Source organism: Oculina patagonica, chromosome 2 (assembly GCF_052425735.1).
Source record: "Oculina patagonica isolate OP01 chromosome 2, crgOcupat, whole genome shotgun sequence".
Lineage (NCBI taxonomy): Eukaryota > Metazoa > Cnidaria > Anthozoa > Scleractinia > Oculinidae > Oculina > Oculina patagonica.
In genome coordinates, this window is record NC_135759.1 from 44,659,203 (window position 1) to 44,665,588 (window position 6,386).

A 6,386-nucleotide genomic window follows, 5' to 3' on the forward strand; every position below is an offset into this window, starting at 1 on the left:
GCACGAAGTGTTAAGATTTACCCAACTGGACAATCGTTATTTTGCCTGAAAACGTAAGAATTGCAGCTATTACCCCTTTACTAATTTACTCCTTAAAAGCTTTTGCCCAAATATGTAAAATATTCTGCCCTCATTTGTCCTCAAGTGCATTAGTTCTGTTAATACAGCTTACATCTAACTTAGGGGTTAGCTTGTTCTATGGACCCCACTTTCAACGATCTACGAATTTGATCATAATTTTAAAGAAAATACGAATATATTTGCAACTTAATAAGATAACCCTGACCGTACGGATGGCATGATTAAATGCAAGATCCAAAAATCACAAATTTATTATCCCAACAGCACGGACATCCTTTCTTGTTTGAGTGGGCGTTATACAATTTCTAAAAACACGCCGCGTAACAAAAAGCACTAAAAAATTGTTTCTAATTTAACGTTAACTGATTTTTGTGCTTTGAACACTGTTGGTAGATTCTTTAAATCGCAGAATCTATATCAGACATTCCGCATTGACAGAAAGGCTTGTCCTTATTTTCTTTTGTCCATTAACAATTAATCAACTCTAAGGAAAGCTTGAAAAAAAGCTGCACATAGTGTTAAGATTTACCCAACAACTGAACAATCATTACTTGACGTGGAAAATTTTGAATTGCAACTATTAATCTGAATTCAATCCTTGAAACGTTTTTATTTAATATCTCAAATTATTGACAATACATTTTTAATAACAATCGAATGTTGCTTTACTAGTCTCGAGTGCATTAGTTGAGTTAATACAGCCTTTACCAAATTTTATTTTAGATCACGTGTTCTTCTGCCCTCACTTTCAGTGAACTATTAATTTACAATTTTGACAAACCTACTAAAATAGTCTGCAACTATAACAATAAGGAAAATCGTGCAGTTGGGAAATAACTGTATTTTTTTTAATATCATCCCAGGCGAACGATCAACTTTTATCAGTTGATTGAATGATCTGGTACCTTTGTATTGTCTGTTGACCCTTGTAGAAATTTCAAGTGTTAAAAAAATGAAAATTTAAACCTCAATGGTTTTAATACGAAGGGATTACTTAACAGTTGCCTAAGCTTTCATGATAAAATAACATTAAAACGATCCTGGAAAACAACATGTTGTAATGAAATCTTGTTGCCCGCTTGATTTTTATTCCCTTTGTCTCATTTAATAGTTAACGTTTCTATATAATAAAGGTAGAATTGCAAAAGTTACATTCGTGACCGTTCGCTTTTAATCCACATGACCAAATGTAATGTTGATATTATCACTGAGCTTAATGATTTTTAAAATTTTAATTATTGTGTTAGGAACAGCACGCTTTTGCATTTTCAATCGCAAAACGTTTTATTCTTCGTTTTTTGTGGCCTCATTTTCTTTCCCCAGATTGGATAGAGCTTTATTTCCTCCTACAAACAGCCTGAACCATTAACTGTTATAAACAGGAAGCCATTTGAAGCTATGAAATGCACAGATTAGTTTTAGTCATAGTACGATATTTCCATGCTCCATTTGCAGTACTTAAGTAAAAGCCAAGTAAACAGCTGATGATAAACATCCGTTTTATATAAACAAAATTAACTTGTAAGAAAACGGCTTTTATCAAGGGTTTTAATTTTCAGTGAAATAAGCGGGTTTTGAATTAGGTGGCACAAATTCGGAATATTTAAATTTTTTTACAAGCGTGGTTTTTCGTTTTAAAAAATTACATTTATCGGTACATTAAAAAGAAAAGAAAAAAAAGTATGTCACTCATCCGTCTGGCGCTTCCATCCACAAAGTTACCTTTCAGGAGCAAACATAACACGGACATTTTAAAACCCGTGAGTTAACGATGGATGTAAAAATGATATTGGTATTGTTTTTTGTTTTGTTTTGTTTTTTATAAAAGAAGCTCTTCGGCAAAATAAAACGCTGTTTGCATGATCATCTCTATTTTAAGTATTTGCTTTTATGAAAGAAGAAGAGAAACTAGTAAAATCGGTCTAATTATTAGACCGATTTATTAATTATTTTAGACCGATAACTGATAACACAAATATACCGAGTTGTTACAATGACATGATCTGTCCATTCACTAACCCTCATCCATACGCTACAGCTTGTAGAGTACTACTATGCGGGAAAATTCAATAAACGGAATACCTTAAACAGAGGGTACAATATGTTTTGATTGTCCCCACAGTGGTGAGTGCAATGTATAAGTAAAAGGACCGGTAGTTATACGGCATGGTTTTAAGAAACTCGCTGCTATCCGTGTAAAAAACGTGTATAAAATATAACAGAATTTTATCATTTTCTAAAATAATAATGGCAAGTCTGTCACCCAATGAAAAATATTTTCTTATAGGCAGTGCTGTTTCTTTTATTAGAGAAAAAATACATATGGCGTCCAATCAGGTAATATTGTAGAAGGGAATATCCAAATAAATCAAGGTTAGTAACTAAATACTGGAAGGAATACATTAATTCTGCATAATTGAATTTCTCCAAAGAAAAGAAAAAGACATAAAACAGTTTGGATCCAAACACAAATTTGTCCTCTGAACCATTCTATAGGAATAATTTTTCCTTAGGTCATCCCAATAAAATGTTTAGTTTCTCATCGCCCGACCGACCCATTTTTTTTTTTAAATGTAAAAAAAATCCAGATTCACTAGTCAAAAAGGCAAGTACATTAACACGTCCAATCCGTATGTGAAAGGAGTGTCGGAGCGCGTTCGACGGGTTTTGAGCCGCGAAAACATCAAGACAGCGTTTAAACCAATACGAACGTTAGGAAATATCTTCAAAAAGCCCAAGGACCGACCGAATAAAGAACAGATGAAAGGAATCGTATACAAAGTGACTTGCAGGACATGTCCATTTGCATACGTTGGGGAAAGCAAAAGAAACTGGAAATCGCGAGGGGCCGAACACAAGCCCGGCCAAACGGAAATATCAACTCCGCGATTAAACATTATGCAGAAATCGGCCACGACATACATCCAAGTTACGCCGAAATTCTTGAAACAGGTGTAAGCAGCAAGAACAAAAGACTGTTTCTAAGTGGAATCTCTTTACATTCTTTCCTCGACAAAAACGCTATAAACGAAAGAGCGCCCTTTCCAAGGGTTTACACATCGCTAGTTGCTCCCCAGGGGGGCAACGAACAATAACGTCGATGCAACTTATTAGAATTCTGCGAACCTTGCAAAAATCCATCATTCTCTGAAGAAGACCGCAGAAGGCGATCGAAAATTTAGAGTATCCTTTTATATCTTTTTTAGATCTGTTTTAAACATTTTTATATTTTAAGCTATGACCACAGATCGCTCCAGCAGTTTTAAGCACACGATCTTGTTTTATTAACAACAATTGGCATGATGTGTTGTCCTTGCCTTTATTTAACATCGATACTAAGTTTTTCAAAGGCTGTTTCGCGCCAAGGGCATTAACGATTGTTCCAAAATTCTCAGCGAGATCGACTGAAACAAAATATTTCGGTTTGGCATCTCCCGGCTTCTTAATTTTAATGAAATTCTTCTATTTTGGACCAGTCTTATTATACTTTCTCTATCTTCAGTTTCATCTGACATTTTAAAACCAAATTTGGATATGTGAGAGACAAGACATAGAGCTATCTGTCAATCATCATATTTATTAATAAGTTACTTATTACTGATGCCTAACACGTGGTAAAACATTAAGTTACTGTCACGCAACATGATAACATCAATGTTTTTTAGTGCCCTGCACTCTTGATTTGGTCATGAAAATTACTACACATATCGAGATTGATAGCCAATTTATTGAATATTATTTTGATATCAAATTTGCTACCTTTGACTCGTTCAAAGCTACATTATGCCCTTAAAACATTATAGTTGAGTGTCACGACAAATAACTGAAAGCAACTTTTCGTACGAAAATGTTTTGCTGTTGCACTCTATCATGTCCTTTTCTCCCTAGCTACAAAAACGAATGCTTAGTAGCCTTCCTGGATCAGGAGAATCTTCATTGCATTCATAATCTTCAATATTATTACCACGAAGGTTAAAATCCTCTTGTTCTTCAACAGAATTATCATCCTTGGTGGAATAACTTCATAATTTTCATCCTTCTGATCCCTTTGACATCATAATTGAAACCATCGTCGGGTACATCGATCTATTCGTCGAGATAATCGCGAATTTCGTCCAAAATAAAACATCTCCTACCTCCAGATATGTCGGGCCATTAGAGGAAAACTTGTTCTCTTCATAAAAATCGAAAATTTTACCAAAAATCTCGCAGAAACTCGCTCGAAACGGCTCAAAATGGTGGAGAATTGTTCTTCCAGGCGTTTCAATGCAGGGGAAGACTGGGAACTAAATAGAGAGCGTCCGCTGGGCGGAATTGTGAGGCGTGCTTTCTATGGCCGATATATCGGCCATTAGGGCTTTCCACAAGTTGCTCGGCAACTTTTTGGCAACTTTTCAGGATTCGAGCAACTTTTTCCCCTTCGAGCAACTTTTTTCCTCTCGAGCAACTTGTTGCATTTTGGGTAATTTCCAGACCGAAGATCTCCGAAGGTTATCCGAGTGTTGTTCAAAGGCAATACGAACGTTTCCGAATATTTACGAAGCTTGCCGAAGACTTCCGAGGAACATCTGAAGACGTTTCAACTTTCTGCTCTTTCTGCATTAAAACAGTACCAAACTCGTCAGCAAACATGACGTCATCGATATCTTCACGATTTTTCTCAGTTAAAGAAATCCTTGTTATTTAACAAATTTCCCCCTTAATATGTTAATAAGATACTTCTTTTGCTGTAAAATTGTATAAAACTGCTTAGAAATCATACCCTCAAAGGGAAATTAGCATATATTTAGAGAAATTATCTTGATTAGATCAGCGTTTTGGAATTTTTTGGAGCAACTTTCGAGCAACTTTTATTATCAGAAGCAACTTTTTTGGATTTTTGGAGCAACTTTTGAGCAACTTTTTGAGAAATTACGGGCAACTTTTTGGGAAATCTCGAGCAACTTGTGGAAAGCCCTATCGGCCATTCGGTCACAAAGGGTTAAATGAACCCAGACCCCTAAAAGTGTTCATTCTTTTTTTTTGCCCGACTGACCGACCCACCATCACAAGAGACGGGGCGATTGGAAAAGAAACATTTTATTGGGATAGCCTTATTTTACTAAGACCATATTCTTTAAAATAAGGTTAATACATGTAAACCTCTAGGCAATAATACAACCTCCTCACTGACTGTGCAGTTGGTCGTAAAATCAAACAGAAATGAATTAGCTCATCACTGCACTTCATTTGGCTAAGTTCTACGTTTTTTCGAAAATAATTGCCTTCTTTTCAAATGCCACGAAAATGAGATTTTGTAAATTAAAGAACAAAGTGTTTATCATTTTAGCAATTAAAAACGACAACATTGAAAGCTTTTAAAAAAGAAAGAAAAATCGGTTTTGTTTGCCCAGGAATTTCTTTGTTTATTTTCTACACAAAGTGCATAATGGCTCAAAAACATTTGAAAGTAGTCGAGCGTTTGGTACTCTTGATTTTAAAATTCAACAAGTGCAATGTTTAAAGTGAAAATATAGCAAAATGGTGAGAATCCTTAGCAAATTCTTGGTATTGCCATGCCCTATTAATACACCTAGAGATTCCAATTTCTAGGAAAATAAAACCGAGAAATATCGGATTAGCAATTTTACTCGACATACTATATCAACAATCAGGTTAGAGAAAGGGAACGTTTGCCGACATGTACAATGAGAACTAATCTAAAAAAAGAACCGTTATTAAAAGATCATGATAATATATAGATTTAGTTAGGCCTTAACGCAGAGCAGCAAAGTTTGCTATAAAATGATCGAACTTATTCAATTTTGAATTAGCGACATTGCCGTGTCCTAATTTTCATTCTGTTTATTGGTTAAGGAATCGTAATTTGTAATTAATAGTGTTATGCTGAGTTGGATTTTTCCCGTACGGGCGAGTCGTCCTCGTTTTTGCCATATTTTTGTATAAAGCAACGGTTACTTTATACAAAATATTAAATTCGCCTCCAAATGAAAATGAAATGAAAAGGGAGCAGGATTAAGTCAGTTTAAAGCAGTGTGTAGCTTGTAGTATGCGAAGTGTAATCGTAGGGGGGAATTTTTTGCTAGCGAGGGAGGGGGTCGGTGAACCACTTTACCAAAATAAAATATCTCAAGTTGCCCAAATTTTTACGAAACAGTCAAAAAGAAACGAGGGTCATGCGATGCACTAAAAAGGGCCTACATATGAAGTAAAATATTCTTAATCTATAACTTCTTCCTTAGCCGGAGCACACTGAGCACTATTTTACATTTGAATCACCTCGATTTCTGACCTCTCCAGAGCAG